General features: G+C 39.4%; 2 pseudogenes; one reads left to right on the forward strand and one right to left on the reverse strand.

Moving 5' to 3' along the window:
- Positions 1 to 1521: 1521 nt before the first annotated feature.
- On the forward strand, positions 1522 to 6167 carry LOC112132086 (serine/arginine-rich splicing factor 3-like; annotated as a pseudogene).
- A 66-nt stretch (positions 6168 to 6233) lies between these two features.
- On the reverse strand, positions 6234 to 6737 carry LOC100939296 (large ribosomal subunit protein eL22-like; annotated as a pseudogene).
- Positions 6738 to 17585: the final 10848 nt, after the last annotated feature.

Below are 17585 nucleotides of genomic sequence, written 5' to 3' on the forward strand. Positions count from 1 at the left end.
TCTCTGGGGTCTCTCTCTCTCTTTTTTTTTTTTTTGAGACAGAGTTTCACTCTTGTTGCCCAGGCTGGAGTGCAACGGCGCAATCTCAGCTCACCACAACATCTGCCTCCCGGGTTCAAGCAATTCTCCTGCCTCAGCCTCCCAAGTAGCTGGGTTTACAGGCATGTACCACCACGTCCGGCTAATGTTGTATTTTTAGTAGAGATGGGGTTTCTCCATGTTGGTCAGGCTGCTCTTGAACTCCTGACTTCAGGTGATCTGTCCGCCTTGGGCTCCCAAATTGCTGGGATTACAGGTGTGAGCCACCGTGCCCGGCCAAGGGGCCTCTTTTATAAGGGCAGTAATCCTTACCACTTTATTACCTCCCTAAATGCCCCACCTTCTAATATCTTCACCTGGGGTTTAGGATTTCAACATATGAGTTTTTGGGGACACATTCACTTTATTTGCAGCAACCAAAGGAGAAATTAAAAATAAGTGCAAAATTTTAAATTTTGTGTATCGGGAGTTGGTCCAATAGTAGGAGAATTAGTTGGAGTAAATATTGGAAGATGACCTAATATTTGAAACATCTTCCAATGGATTCCACGTGTCCAATTCAAATAGCTCAATTTTTAATTTTTTAATTTTTTTTTTTTTTTGAGATGGAGTCTCACTCTGTTGCCCAGGCTGAGTGCAGTGGCATGATCTCAGCTGGCTGCTACCTCCGCCTCCCAGGTTCAAGCAATTCTCCTGCCTCAGCCTCCAGAGTAGCTGGGACTACAGGTGTGCACCACCACGCCTGGCTAATTTTTGTATTTTTAGTAGAGACAGGGTTTCACCATATTGGCCAGGCTAATCTCGAACTCCTGACCTTGTGATCCGCACTCCTTGGCCTCCCAAAGTGCTGGGATTATAGTCGTGAGCTACTGCGCGCGGCCACCAGGCTGGTCTTGAACTCCTGACCTCAGGTGATCCCCCCAGCCTTGGCCTCCCAAAGTGCTGGGATTACAGGCAGGAGCCACTGCGTCTGGCCTGTTTCATTTCTTAAGCTGGAGGGTTTGATACTTAAGTATTTTTCTTCTTTCTCTTTTTCTTTTTTCTTTTTTTGGCGGGGAGGGCAGGGTCTCACTCTGTCACCCAGGCTGGAGTGCAGTGGTACCATCATGACTCACCACAGCCTCTACCTCCCAGGGCTCAGGTGATCCTCCCACCTTGTAGCTGGGACTACAGGCTCACACCACCATGCTCAGTTAACTTTATTTATGTATTTATTTGTTGTAGAGACAGGATTTTGCCATGTTGCTCAGGCCGGTCTCAAACTCCTGGGCTCAAGAGATTCACCCGCCTCAGCCTCCCAAAGTGTTGGGATTATAGGTGTGAACTAGCATGCCTGGCCATAAGTGTATATATTATTCTTTATTCCCTTTTGAATGTTGTGAGTAAAGTATTAATTAATTTCAGGCCTAGATCCTGGACAGACCTAGGCCACCTTCTCACAACACTGTTTGCTTGAAAATGTATCAAGTTCATTGTGGAAAAATGTATGTTGGGAACTGGTCACCTGCTTTGTTTACTGTGAAGCCCTTGGTCTGTGGGACTGTTCCCGCCCTGGGAATGCGCACAAGCCTGGAGCCTCCATCACAAGGAGAATATAAAAGACTTGTGGGAAACCAAGGCAGGGACTTCCGTCTGTCAACGCAAACCACATACACCTTCATCTTTTTTTTTTTTTTTTTTTTTGAAACAGAGTCTTGCTCTGTCCCCCAGGCTGGAGTGCAATGGTGTAGTCTCGGCTTACTGCAACCTCCGCCTCCCAGGTTCAAGTGACTCCTGCTTCAGCCTCTCGAGTAGCTGGGACTATAGGCACATGCCACTGCACCCGGCTAATTTTTATTAGAGAACCGGGTTTCATCATGTTGGCCAGGCTGGTCTTGAACTCCTGGCCTCGTGATCTGCCCGCCTTGGTTTATGTAGGTTTATGCAGGCAATCTTGGAAACAATGGCAACAAGACTGAATTGGAACGGACTTTTGGCTACTGTGGACCACTCTGAAGTGTGTGGGTTGCTAGAAACCCTCCTGGCTTTGCTTTTGTTGAATTTGAAGATCCCCGAGATGCAGCAGATGTGGTCTGAGAACTAGATGGAAGAATACTATGTGGCCCCTGTGTAGGAGAGGAACTGTCGAACAGTGAAAAAAGAAGTAGAAATCATGGCCCACCTCCCTCTTGGGGTTATCATCCTTGAGATGATTATTGTAGGAGGAGTCCTCCACCTCGTCGCAGATCTCCAAGAAGGAGAAACTTGTCTTGCAGCCAGAGCAGGTCCCTTTCTGGAGTTAGGAGAAGGGAGAGATCGCTGTCTCAGGAGAGAAATCACAAGCCATCTGATCCTTCTCTAGGTTTCGTAGCCCATCTAGGTCAAGTGAAAAAAAGAAAGTTGACTCTGTCAGCTACTATAAGGATTATTCACAATCGAATGGAATTTTACCATGGAATGCAAAGATGTTTCAACAGAAGAAAATCAATCAGTGTAGTACATCACATTATTTGAACAAAAGAAAAAAAATCACATTATCATCTCAATTGACATGGAAAAAGCATTTGAGGAAATAACACCCTTTCATAATAAATACTCTCAGCAAATTAGGAACAGAGGGAAAATTTCTCAACATGATAGAGTGTGTTTCTGGAAAACTTACAGCTAACATTATATTCAATGGTAAAAGACTGAATGAGTTCCCCTTAAGACAAGGCACAAGAAAAAGATTCCCACTGCTATTTGACACTGAATTGAAAGTTCTAGCCAGACAAGAAAAGGCATGGTGGCTCGTGCCTGTAATCCCAGCACTTTGTGAGGCCAAGGTGGGCGGATCCTTTGAACTCAGGAGTTTGAGACCAGCCTGAGCAACATAGTGACACCTTGTCTCTACAAAAAATACACCAAAAAAAACCAAAAAATAAAAAACAAAACTGAGCATGGTGGCACGAGCCTGTAGTCCCAGTTACCCAGGAGGCTGAGGTGGGAGGATTGCTTGAACCCGAGAGACTGAGGTTGCAGTGAGCCAGGATTGCACCACTGCACTCCAGCCTGGACAACAGAGCCAGATCCTGATAAAACAAAAATGTCGGCCAGGCGCAGTGTCTCATGCCTGTAATCCCAGCATTTTGGGAGGCCGACACGGGCCACGGGCGGATCACCTGAGGTCAGGAGTTCAAGACCAGCCTGGCCAATATGGCAAAACCCTGTCTCTACAAAAAATGCAAAAATTAGTCTGGCATGATGTCGGGTGCCTGTAATCCCAGCTACTCGGGAGGCTGAGGCAGGAGAATTGCTTGAATCTGGGAGGTGGAGGTTCCAGTAAGCTGAGATCATGCCACTGCACTCCAGCCAGAGTGACAGAGAAAGACTCCACCTGAAAAAAAAAAAAATCCAAATGTAAAGGAATAGGTGAAACTATTTCTATTTATAGATGATATAATCCTTTGTATACAAAACCCCAGAGAATCCACAAGAAAGCCCAGAGCTAATAAATGAATTCAGCAAAGTTGCAGTGTACAAAATCAACCCACAAAAACAAATTGTTTTCTATATACCAGAAGGAAATTAAGAAAGAAATTCCATTTAGAATAGCATCTAAAAAATTAAATACTTAGAAATAAATCTAACTGAAGAGGTGAAAGATTAATACACTGAAAACTATAAAAGATAAAAACTACAAAAAAATTAAAAAGATCAAAGTAATTGAAAATACATTCTGTGTTCGTGGATAGGAAGACTTACCACTGTTAAGATGTCAATACTACTGAAAGTGATCAGCAAATTCAATAAAATCTCTTCTAAAATTCCACAGTCTTTTTTTTTTCCCACAAATGGGGAAGCTGATCCTCAAATTTACATAGAATTGAAAGTGACCCTGAATCGCCAAAATAATCTTTATAAGGAAGAATAGAGTTGGAAGACTCATACTTTCTGATTTCAAAACTTACTACGAAGCTACAGTAATTAAAACAGAATAGCACTGGCATAAGGACAGACATATACAATGAAACAGAATAGAGACTCAGAAAAAGGTCTCATATATATGGTCAATGGATTCTTTCTTTCTTTTTTATTTTTAATTGACACATAATGATTGCACATGTTTATGGGGTACAGTGTGATATTTTGATACATGTATACAAAGTTTGATGCTCAAATCAGGGTAATTATCATATCCATCACCTCAAACATTTATAATTTCTTTGTGGTAGGAACATTAAAAATCTTCTGTTCTAGCTATTAAAAATATACAATAAATTATTGTTAACTGGAGTCACGCTACAATGTTACAGAGCATTAGAACATTTTCCTCCTATCCAGCTATAATTTTTTGTCCATTAACTAACCTCCCACTATTCTTCCCACCTCCCTGCGTTTCCTAGCCTTTAATAACCACTATTCTACTCTTTACTTCTATGAGCTCAACTTTTTAATCTTCCACATATAAGTGAGAACATGTGGTATTTATCTTTCTGTGCCTGGCTTATTTCAGTTAACATAAAATCCTCTAGGTTCATTCATGTTGTTGTAAATGATAGAATTTTATTTTTTATGGCTGAATAGTATTCTACTGTGGTTATAGACCACATTTTATTTATCCATTGATTTGTTGGTGAGCACTTAGGTTGATATCATATCTTGGCCATTATGCATAGTGTGGCAATAAACACAGGAATGCAGATCTCTCTCTCTCTCTTTTTTGGTAGCCATATGTTAGCCACTTTAATAGAAAATGTGATCAAAACTTGATTACAAGAGTTCAAAAAGAGAAAAACCAGTGAGTTTCAATTTTACTACAAGTTTTTAAATCTGGGACTAGTTTAAAAAAATTTTTTTTTAACTTAAATGCTAACTTCAGCCCAGGGTTTTTTCACAATCAAACTAAAAATTACTTACTACGTGAGAAAATCAATGCAACAAACAAGTAAAATTTGTAAACTCAAGCCACATACTTATAGTTAATAATCACAGTAAGGGACATTGCCAAAGAGCAACTGATGCCTCAGTGAAGTTTGAAAGAAACTCTGCCTTCGGTGAAGGCAGAGAAGAAATATGCAAGCAATTCTGCTTCAAAGAAATTTGCATAGAAATGGAAAATACTAGAACCTTTAACACAAGTGAAATTGCAAAGCCTCAACATGTTCAACTCAGTCCACAGAGCACCAAATGTTAAATTGGAGCCAAGGTAGGATTAAACATTGAATTTCCAGCTATGCAACTAGCAGAGCACAATTTCACGTGTGGAAACCATCTGTAGGCAAGTTCTTTTAAAAACATGAATTTCATACACCATAAATTCTAAAACACACACTTCTGAATTATTGTTCAAATTTCGGAAGGGCACCACAAAGCATCAGGGTCTTTCAACGTCACAGCAACAATTGCATCTTTTTTCCCAGCCTTAGTAGCCCCCTTCTGCGGTTCTCTAGCCTCTGCACGTACTGCAGCACACCACTGTTTGTAGAATAACTTCTGACATTAAATCCAGTCGTGGCCCAAGTTGCATGAGGCAGCTATTTCCCAGGCACCTCCCATTTCTTTGGCATGGGAGGCTTCTCAGCCACTTCTTCAGGCCCCGCTCAGGAGGCCACATCTGGAAGCACTATTCCTCCAGCTCCCTCTGCTGGAGACCAAAGTGACAGGTTGTTGCAAAGACTTGTAGAAACACGTTACTTACACATTAATTTTTGTACACATTTAGTTAATTTAGAACCTGGGACTTTTACAGTCAATTCCCCAAACCCCTTTATGGAGAGTGACGGACTACGCAGTAACGCCGAAGCAGCACAATTTCTCTCTCTAGGAGGAAGAAGATTAGTAGACGTAATTGTGCCTCCAGAGAAATTTGTACTAAAAAAATCAAAGTAAGACGAATGGCCCAGAAACCCGCATTTTATTGACACTGTCATTTTCCCAGAGAATCTTAGAAAGATGTCACGTTTTCTTTTAATGAATGAGAGGAGCCCACTTGTATCCCTGAATCATTCTTTGGGAAAAGCAACAAAAATGATTGACAGTTAAATTTTTAAAAATAAAATGGTCACTCCCTTCAGCCCACACCTCCACACCCTCATCTGCCTGCCCAATGGCTGTCAGTTCCATCAAGTCACCCTCTCCTTCTACTCTAGTATTACCACAAGAATTGACATTTTCAAGCCAAAAAAAAAAAAGAAGTCATGTTACAAATAAGTGAGTGGAGGCCCAGAGGAAGCCCTTTGACTATGATTTCCAATTTTCTCTTCAATCAATACTGCAGAGATACAAGGATAAACCACCATTTTGGTTCCCAAGTTTTATTCCAGAACTCACACAAAATATTCCAGACAAATGAAATTTAATCCTCATCTTCCTCCTCTTCTTCGTCCTGGTTAATTTGGAAGGAATGTAATTTGTAACACTCTTTGCTGTTAGCAACTATGCACAACCAATCACGAAGATTATTCTTCAAATATTTTTTGGTGAGATATTTCAAATACCTTTTGGAAAAAGGCACCTTTGATGTCACGGTGATCTTGCTCTTGCTCCTTTTGACGGTCACCACCCCTCCACCAAGGTTCCCAGCTTTTCCGTTCACTTTGATCCTTTCTTGTAAAAATTGCTCAAAATTGGCAGCATCCACGATTCCATCTTCTATGGGGTGGGTGCAACCAAGAGTGAACTTCAGAACCTGCTTTTTTTTTGCCCCTCTTCACCACAAGCTTTCTCACGGGCACCATGGCAGCAGCAGAGGCAGAAAGCCAGATATGTCTTTAACATACTGATTTTCTTTCCTTTGGATGTATATCCAGTGGTGGGATTGCTGGATCATATTGTAGTTTAATTTTTAGTTTTTTGAGGAACCTCCATACTGTTTTCCACAATGGCTATACTAATTTACATATCCACTAACAGTGTAAAAGAATTCCCTTTAATCTGCATCCTCTCCAGTATTTGTTATTTTTTTGTCTTTTTGGCAATAGCTATCTTAACTGGGGTGAAATTAAGTCTCATTGCAGTTTAGATTTGCATTTCCCTGATGGTTAGTGATATTAAGCATTTTTTCTTATACTTGTTGGCCATTTGTAGATCTTTTGAGAAATGTCTACTTAGATCATTTGCCCATTTAAAAACATTGGGTTATTTGTTGTTGTGTTGTATTTGCTGTTATTTGAGTTCTTTGTTTATTCTGGATATTAATCCCTTGTCAAATGAGTAGTTTGTAAATAGTTTCTCCCATTCTGCAAGTTGACTCTTTACTCTGTTGATTGTTTCCTTTGCTGCACAGAGGCTTTTTAGTTTGATATAATCCCATTTGTCTATTTTTGTTTTGTTGCCTGTGTTTTTGTGGTCTCATCCATAAAATCTTTGCCCAGCTCAATGACCTAAGCATTTTCCTTATGTTTTCTTCCAGTAGTTTTGTAGTTTTGGGTCTTGCATTTAAGTTTGTAATCCATTTTGAGTTTATTTTTGTATATGGTGACAGATAGGGGTCTAGTTTTATTCTTCTGCATATGAATATCCAGTTTTCTCAGTACTATTTATTTATTGTGTATTTATTTTGAGACGGAGTTTTGCTCTTGTTGCCCAGGCTGGAGTGCAACGGCGCGATCTCAGCTCGCTGCAACCTCTGCCTCCCGGGTTCAAGCGATTCTCCTGCCTCAGCCTCCTGAGTAGCTGGGACTACAGGCATTCACCGCCATGCCTGGCTAATTTTGTATTTTTAGTAGAGACAGGATCTCTCCATGTTTGTCAGGCTGGTCTCCAACTCCCAACCTCAGGTGATCCACCTGCCTCGACCTCCCAAAGTGCTGGGATTCAGGCATGAGCCACCATGCCCAGCCTTCTCAGTACCATTTATTGAAGAGGCTGTCCTTTTGCCAATGTATATTCTTGATATCTTTGTTGAAAATCAGTTGGCTGTAGATACTTGTATTTATTTTTGCTTTCTCTATTCTGTTTCGGTAGTCTATATATCTGCTTTTATGTCAGTACTGTGCTTTTCTGGTTACTATTTTATAGTATATTTTGAGGTCAGGTAGTGTGATGCCTCCAGTTTTGTTCTTTTTCTGAGGTTTGCTTTGGCTAGTCAGAATCTTTTGTGGTTCCATAGGAATTTTAGGATTTTTAAAAAATTTTTTGCAAAGACTATAATTGATATTTTGATAGGGATTGCACTTAATCTGTAGATCATTTGGAATAGTGTGGTCATTTTAACAATATTAATTCTCCCAACCCATGAACATGAAATGTCTTTCCATTTTTAGGTCCTCTTTAATTTTTTTCATCTGTCCTTTATTGTTTTCAGTGTAGAGGTCTTTCACCTCCTTGGTTAAATTTATTCCTAGGCATTTTTTTGGTAGCCTTTTAAAATAAGATTGCTTTCTTGATTTCTTTTTCAGAAAGTTTGTTATTGGTGTATAGAAATGCTACTGATTTTTGTATGTTGATTTTATATTCTCAACTTTATTGAATTTGTTTATCAGTTCTAAGACTTTTTGGTAGTCTTAGACCTTGGCAAATAAACTTTTTTATTTTTTTATTCTTGACACAGAGTCTTGCTCTGTTGCCCAGGCTGGAGTACAGTGGCGCGATCTCAGATCACTGCAAGCTCTGCCTCCCGGGTTCACACCACTCTCCTGCCTCAGCCTCCCGAGTAGCTGGGACTACAGACGCTCGCCACCACGCCTGGCTAATTTTTTGTATTTTTTAGTAGAGATGGGGTTTCACTGTGTTAGCCAGGATGGTCTCGATCTCCTGACCTCATGATCCGCCCACCTCAGCCTCCCAAAGTGCTGGGATTACAGGCGTGAGCCACCATGCCTGGCCAGCAAAATAAACTTCTAAATTGATTGAGACCTGTCTCAGACACTTTTTTGGTGTATGCTTGCTTTGTGAAATGAATTTAGAATTCCCTCCCTTTCAGTTTTTTGGAGGAGTTTGAGAAGAATCGGAGTGCGTTCTTTAAAAGCTTGGTGGAATTCAGCAGTGAAAGTTTTTCTCCATATGCATGGTGAAAAATCTCTCCTCAAATCGTGTTTTCCTCTACTCTCCCATCTCAACAATCATCTACACAGAAGAAAACTTCTATAACCAGATGTATGGTGATCTTTCCCCGCAACCAAGTGGCAGACACCAGCTGAATGTTCTTCAATTCCGTTCTAACACTATTTACATGGAGATAGTGCCAGATCCCACAGGTTAAGGACTCAGTCCCCAAGCCTATTCTCTCCTTCCCTTCACCCACCGGTCCCAAGTCCAGGCCTCTGGAACTTCTGACTGATTGCTTTCAAGTTGAAGTTCCCACAACACCCTCTTTGGATTTAATTAATCTGTTAGAGTAGCTCCCAGAACTCAGAGAAACACTTACTTACATTTACTGGTATACTAAGAAGTATATTTTAAAGGATACAGATAAACAACCAGATGAAGAGATATATAGGATGAGGTCTGCAAGGGTCCCAAATGCAGGAGCTTCTGATCCTGTGGAGCTGGACTGCGTCACTCTCCCAGCATGTGGGTGAGTTTTTCTTCACCTTCCTGTCGGTCTCCATGTGTTCGGCTATCAGGAAGCTCACTGAACCCTGTCCTCTTGGATTTTTATGGAAGTTTCATGGCAGCAGCATTCCTCCCACAGAGGTATAGGGTGAGACCCTCTCAAGACTCACAATCAGAAAGGCAGGGGAACATTAGAGTGAAAGGAGGGCAGGAGAACGTCAGAGGCCTGTCCTTGAGGCCTAAAGCCCCCAACCTTATAACAAAAGACTGTATCAAGGGGTATGGGAATTATGATCCAGAAACTGTGGATGAAAACCAAACAGGGACAATTTGACTTCCTCTTTTCCAACTTGGATGCACTGATTTCTTTCTCTTGTCTAAGTGCTCTGGCTAAGACTTACAGTACTATCTGAGTAAGAGTGTAAAAGTGGGCATCTTTGTCTTGCTCCAGTTCTTAGAGGAGAAGTTTTTAGCATTTTCCTGTTCTGTATGACATTGGCTGTGGGTATGTCATCTATGGCTTTTATTATGTTGAAGTATGTTCCTTGTATACCTAATTTGTTGAGAGTTTTTATCATGAAGGGATATTGAATTTTATCACATGCTTTTTCTGCATATATTGAATATTAAGTTATTTATTTATTTGTTTATTTTTACGTCAGGGTCTGGCTCTGTCATCCAGACTGGAGTGCAGTGGTGCCATCTCAGCTCACTGCAACCTCTGCCTCCAGGCTTAAGCGATCCTCCCACCTCAGCCTCCCGAATAGCTGGGACCACAGGCAGTCGCCACTGCACCTGGCCGATTATTGTATTTTTTGTAGAAACGGGTTTTTACCGCATTGCCCAGGCTGGTCTCCAACTCTTGAGCTCAAGCAATCCACCTGCCTTGGCCTCCCAAAGTGCTGGGATTACAGGCATGACCCACCGTGCCCGGCTGAGTTATCTTTTTGTTATGTTATAGTTTCTATTGATGTGATGTGTCACATTTATTGAGTGGTGTGTCTTGAACTATTTTTGCATCCTTGGAATAAATCCCTCTAGGCCATAGCATATAATCTTTTTGATGTTCTGTTGGATTTGATATGCTAGTATTTTGTTGAAGGTTTTTCTATCTATGTTTATCAGGGATATTGGCCTGTACTTTTCTTTTTTTGCTGTGTCTTTTTCTGGTTTTGGTGTCAGGGTAATGCTGGTGTGAAAATAAAATAAAATCTTGAGACCTCAAACTCACTATGCCAAAGGGAAAAGTGAAGCTTGGAAACCGAGTCAAGCAAAAAACTGCCTCTCTTCTTGTTCTTAAAGCGACAGCTGCAAGATAGACTGGCATGCATCTTCTCAGGTGGCCCCCCTCACCCTGATAATGTAAATTAACAGCTTATCTTTATGAGTATAGCATAAGGCAAGGTTAGAAATCATCCCCCTACCTACTCTGAGATAAATGCATAATTGGCCTCTTTCTCTACGTTTACTTTATCTTATGTAAAATGAAGATTTACTGAGCACAAGACAAATACATAATTGACTGTCCCTTTACTCCCTCCTTGGATGTGCAACATGTGGATTCAGTAAGTGCTGGTTAAAGCCTCATAAGAATGTGACCACTTACTTCACTGTGTATCCTCCCTCTTCTTTTTCTTTCATCTTTCTCCTCCTGCCCACGTTTTCCACTTTAAATATCGAAGCCCTCAAAACCCACTTTGGAAAAATCTAGGCCCCAAATTCTACTGTGACTTGTGTCTCTTTTTCCCGGGTATATCCTCGACCTTGGCAAAATAAACTTCTAAATTGACTGAGGCCTGTCTCAGACAGTTTTTTGGTTTACACTGGCTTTGTGAAATGAATTTGGATTTCCATTTCTTTCAATTTTTTGGAAGAGTCTAAGAAGAATTGGAGTGAGTTCTTTAAAAGTTTGGTAGAACGTAGCAGTGAAACTATCTGGTCCTGAGTTTTTCTTTTTGTGAGACTTTTATTTATTACTGATTTAATCTCATTGCCCATTATTGGTCTGGTCATACTTTTCATTTCATTCTCATTTAATTCTGGTGGGTTGTATGTGTCTAGAAATATATCTATTTCTTTTAGGTTTTTCAATTTCTTGGCATATAGTTCTTTATAATCTCTAATGATTCATTGTATTTCTTTCTTTCTTTTTTTTTTTTTTTTAGATGGAGTTTCGCTCTTGTTGCCCAGGCAGGAGTGCAATGGTGTGATCTCAGCTCACCACAACCTCCGCCCCCACCAGGTTCAAGCTATTCTCCTGCCTCAGCCTCCCAAGTAGCTGGGATTACAGGCATGTGCCACCATGCCCAACTAATTTTGTATTTTTAGTAGAGATGGGATTTCTCCGTGTTGGTCAGGCTGGTCTCAAACTCCCAACCTCAGGTGATCTGCCTACCTCGGCCTCCCAAAGTGCTGGGATTACAGGTGTGAGTCACTGCGCCCAGCCAATTCATTGTATTTCTGTGGTATCACTTGTAATGTCTCCTTTTTCACTTCTGATTTTGTTTATTTGGGTTTTCTGTCTCTTTTTTTTAATTAGTCTAGCTAATGGTTTGGCAATTTAGTTTATCTTTTCAAAAAACCAACTTTTCACTTTATTGATCTTTTATATGTAGTTTAGTCTCTATTTTGTTTGTTTCTGCCTCTAATCTTTATTATTTCTTTCTTTCTACTAATTTCTTTCTTTTTACTATTTCTTTCTTTCTACTAATTTCCTTCTACGAATTTGTCCTACCTTTTCTAGTTCCTTGAAGTGCATTATTGTTTATTTAAAATCTATTTTTTCCGATGTCGGCATTTATTACTATAAAATTCCCTCTTAGTACTGCTTTTGCTTTATCCCATAGCTTTTGGTATGTTGTGTTTCTAATTTCACTGCGTCTTGAACTATTTTTGCATCCTTGGAATAAATCCCTCTAGGCCATAGCATATATGGCCTTAGCACATTCAAGAAATTTTCAAAGTTTCTTCTTAATTCATTAACCCATTGGTCCTTCAGAATCATGTTGTTTAATTTCCATGTATTTGTACAATTTCCAAAGTTCCTCTTGTCATTGATTTATAGTTTTGTTTCACTGTGATCAGAAAATATATTTGATATAGTTTGAATTTTAAAAACATTGTTGAGACTTGTTTTGTGTCTGTACATATGGTCTATTCTGAAGAATGTTCCATGTGCTGATGAGTAGAATGTGTGTTCTACAGCTGTTGGATGAAATGTTCTGTGTCTCTTAGGTCTATTTGGTCTAAAGTGCAGTTTAAATCTGATGTTTCTATGTTGATTTACTCTCTAGATGGTCTGTCCAATGCTGAGAGTGGTGTGTTGAAGTCCTCTACTATTATTGTACTGGGATCTCTCTCTCCCTTTAGATCTAATAATATTTGCTTTATCTATCTGGTTTCTCCAGTGTTAGGTGCTAATATATTTATAATTGTTATATCCTTTTGCTGAACTGTGCCCTTTATCATTATGTAATGACCTTCTTTGACTCTTTTTATAGTTTTTAAGTTAAAGTCTACGTTATCTCAGTATATCCACCCATGTTTCTTGTAGGTTTGTGTTTTCCTGGAATATCTTTTTACATCTCTTTGCTTTTAGTCTGTGTGTGTGTCTTTTTAAAAAAATTAAAAATTTTTTTGTGGGTACATAGTAAGTGTATTTATTTATGGTGTACATGAGACATTTTGGTATAGGCATCCATCCCCTCAAGCATTTATCCTTTGTGTTACAAACAATCCAGTTATATCTCTTTTAGTTATGTTAACGTGTACAGTTTAGTTGTAATTGACTACAGTTCCCCTGCTGTGCCATCAGATAGTAGGTCTTATTCATTCTTTCTAACATTTTTTTGGTATCCATTAATCATGTCTACTACCCCTCTGCCTACCCACTTCCCTTCCTGGGTTCTGGGAAGAGTCCTTGTGTAATCTATCTTCATGAGTTCAATTGTTTTGACTTTTAGATCTCACAATTAAGTGAGAACATGCAATGTTTGTTTTTCTCTGCCTGGCTTATTTCATTTAACATAATGACCTCCAGTTCCGTGAACATCAAATGATAGAATCTTATCTTTTCAAATGGCTGTATAGGCTGGGTGCGGTGGCTCATGACTGTAATCCCAGCACTTTGGGAGGCCAACACGGGTGGATTATTTGAGGTCAGGAGTTTGAGACCAGTCTAACCAACATGGCGAAAATTACGTCTCTACTAAAAATAAAAATAAAATAAAATAAAAAATTAGCTGGGCATGGTGGCACGCACCTGTAATCTCAGCTACTCGGGAGGCTGAGGCACGAGAATTGCTTGACTCAAGAGGCGGAGGTTGCAGTGAGGAGGTGGAGGTTGCAGTGAGCCGAGACCGCGGCCACTGCACTCCAGCCTAGGCAACAGGGCGAGATTCCATCTCAAAAAAAAACACTGTGTATAAGTACCACATTTTCTTTATGCTTTCATCTGTTGATGGAAACCTAGGTTGCTTCCAAACTTGGCTACTATGAACAGTGCTGCAATAAACATGGGAGTGCAGATATCTCTTTCATATACGGATTTCCTTTCTTTGGGGTATATACCCAGCAGTGGGATTGCTGGATAATATGGTAGCTCTATTTTTAGTTTTATGGGGAAGATCCAAACTGTTCTCCATAGTGGTTGTACTAATTTATATTCCCACCAACAGAGTATGAGGGTTCCCTTTTCTCCACATCCTTGCCAGCATTTGTTACTGCCTGACTTTTGGATAAAAGCCATTATAGCTATGGCGAGATGATATCTCATTATAGTTTTGATTTGTATTTCTCTGATGACCAGTGATGTTGAGCACATTTTGATATGCCTGTTTGCCATATATGTCTTCTTTTGAGAAATGTCTATTCAGATCTTTTGCCCATTTTTAATTGGATAATTGATTTTTTCCTATAGAGTTGTTTGAGCTCCTTATATATTCTGATTATTAATCCCTTGTCAGATGGGTAATTTCAATATATTTTCTCCCATTCTGTGGGTTGTCCCTTAAGTTTGTTGATAGTTTCCTTTGCTGGGTAGAAGCTTTTTAACTTGATGTGATCACATTTGTCCATTTTTGCTCTGGTTGTCTGCGCTTATGGCATATTACTCAAGAAATTTTTGAGTAATGTCATGTCCAATGCCCTGGAGAGTTTGCCCAGTGTTTTCTTGTAGTAGTTTCATAGTTTAAGGTCTTAAATTTAAGTCTATAATCTATTTTGCTTTAATTTTTGTTTAAGGTGAGAGATTGGGATCAAGTTTCATTCTTTTGCATATAGATATCCAGCTTTTCCAGCACCATTTATTGAAGAAACTGTTTTCTCCCCAATGTGTGTTCTTGGCACTTCTGTCGAAAATGAGTTCACTGTAGGCATGTAGATTTGTTTCTGAGTTTTCTGTTCTGTTCCATTGGTCTATGTACATGGTTTTATCCAGTACTATGCTGTTTTGGTTACTATAGTTCTGTACAGGTAATGTAATTCCTCCAGTTTTGTTCTTTTTGTTTAGGATAGCTTTGGCAATTCTGGGTCTTTTGTGATTTCATATGAATTTTATGATTATTTTTTCTATTTATGTGAAGAATGTCTTTGGTATTTTGATAGGGATTGCATTGAACCTGTAGATTACTTTGGGTAGTATGGACATTTTAACAATATTGATTCTTCTAATCCATAAATGTGGAATATCTTTCCATTTTTTGTGTTTCCTCTTCAATTTCTTGCATGAGTTTTCATTGTAGAGATCACTTCTTTGGTTAATTCCTAGGCATTTAATTTTATGTGTGGCTATTGTGAATGGGATTACTTTTTTTTATTTCTTTTTCAAATTATTTACTGCTGGCATATAGAAATGCTATTGATTTTTGTTTTTTGATCTTGTATCCTACAAATTTACTGGATTTGTTTGTCAGTTCTAATAGATTTTTGGTGGAGTCTTAAGGTTTTTCCAAATATGAGATCATATCACCTGCAAACAGGGATAATTTGACGTCTTCCTTTCCAATTTTGATGTCCTTTATCTTTTTGTCTTGATTGCTCTAGCTAAGACTTCCAATACTATGTTAAATAACAGTAGTAAAATTGGGCATCCTTGTCATCTTCCAGATTTAAGAGAAAAGGCTTTTAGTTTTTCCTTATATAGTACAATACTAGCTGTGAGTCTGTCATATATGGCTTTTATTACCTTGAGGTATGTTCCTTCTGTACCCCGGTTTTTTTTGTTTATAAAATGTAATTTTATTTTATGTTACTCTGTTACTCTGCTGTTACATGGGGCATAACATTTTCTTTTCTTTTCTTTTTTATTTTGAGACGGAGTCTCACTCTGTCGCCAGGCTGGAGTGCAGCGGCATGATCTCGGCTCACTGCAATCTCCGCCTCCTGGGTTCAAGCAATTCTCCTGCCTCAGCCTCCCAAGCAGCTCCAGGACTACAGGTGCAGGCCACCATGCCCAGCTAATTTCTGTATTTTTAGTAGAGACAGGGTTTCTCCATGTTGGTCAGGATGGTCTCTATCTCTTGACCTCATGATCTGCCTGCCTCAGCCTCCCGAAGTGCTGTGATTACAGGCGTGAGCCACTGTGCCCGGCCAAGAAGACACAACAATCTTTAATGTGTATTTGAGTAATAACAAAGCATCAAAATATAACTGTAAGGGGAAATAGATGAATCAATTATAACACATGGAGGCTTCAACACCCCTCTCAGAAATGGACAGATTCAGCAGGCATAAAATCATAAGGATATAGTTAAACTTAACAGCACCATCAATTCAATGAGTCTAATTGACATCTAGAGACTGCTTCATCCAAGAGCAGGTTACATATTTTCCAGCTCATGTGAAATATTCCCCAAGGTAGACCACATTATGGGCCATAAAACACACTTCCACAAATATAAAAGAATAGAATAAAGTAGAAATCATACAAAGCATGTAACATTTTCATTAAAGATATTAGTAAAATTGACAAATCATCAGGCTAATCAAGAAAAAAGAATAAAGACACACATTACTAATATCAAAATAAAACAAGAATGATCAATATTGACCCTAGGGATGTTTAAATGAAATTTAAAGAATAATAAAGGAATATTTTAAACAACTCTATGCCTATAAATTGGATAACCTAGGTAAAATGGACTAATTTATTGAAAGAATCACACAAGGATGATCTGAGAAGGTCTACATCTGTTTTAAAAATTGAATCCCTAACTAATAACCTTCCAGAACAGAAAGCACCAGGTGCAGTTGGTGTCACTGTTAAATTCTATCAAATATTTAAGAAAAAATTGTACCAATTCTCCATAGTCTCTTCCAGAAAACAGAAGCAGGAAACACTCCCTAACTCATTCCATGAGGCCAACATTACCCTAATACCAAAAACAGATGAAGGCATTACATGAAAAGAAAACAACAAACTAATATCTTTCATGAATATATAAGTAAAAATCCTCAACAAAGTGGTAGTAACTCAAGCCTAACAAAGTTAAAAAAAGAAATATACACCATGACCAAGTGGGACTTATTCCAGATATGCAAGCCTGTGTTAACATTTGGAAATCAGTTAATCTAACCAATTATGTCAACAGAATAACAATAAAAGTCATGATTATATGAATAGATGCAGAAAAGATACTTGACAAAATCCAGTCCCCACTTATGGTAGCTGTCAGAAAATCAGGAATAGGGTGAACATGGTCAACTTGGTAAAAAGCATCTATAAAAACCCTGAAGATGGCCGGGTGCGGTGGCCCACGCCTGTAATCCCAGCACTTCGGGAGGCTGAGGCAGGCTGATCACTTGAGGTCAGGAGTTCAAGACCAGCCTGGCCAACATGGCAAAACCCCGTCTCTACTAAAACTACAAAAAATTAGCTAGGAATAGTGGTGGGCACCTGTAATCCCAAGCACTTGGGAGGCTGAGGCTGGAAAGTCACTTGAACCCAGGAGGCAGAGGTTGCAGTGAGCTGAGATTGCGCCACTGCACTCCAGCCTGGGCGACAGAACAAACTCTGTCTCGAAAAACTAAAAAATAAAAAAACCCTAAAGCTATCATCATACTTGATGAGAAACTAGATGCTTTCGTCCTAA

Source organism: Pongo abelii, chromosome 12 (genome assembly GCF_028885655.2).
Source record: "Pongo abelii isolate AG06213 chromosome 12, NHGRI_mPonAbe1-v2.0_pri, whole genome shotgun sequence".
Classification (NCBI taxonomy): Eukaryota; Metazoa; Chordata; class Mammalia; order Primates; family Hominidae; genus Pongo; species Pongo abelii.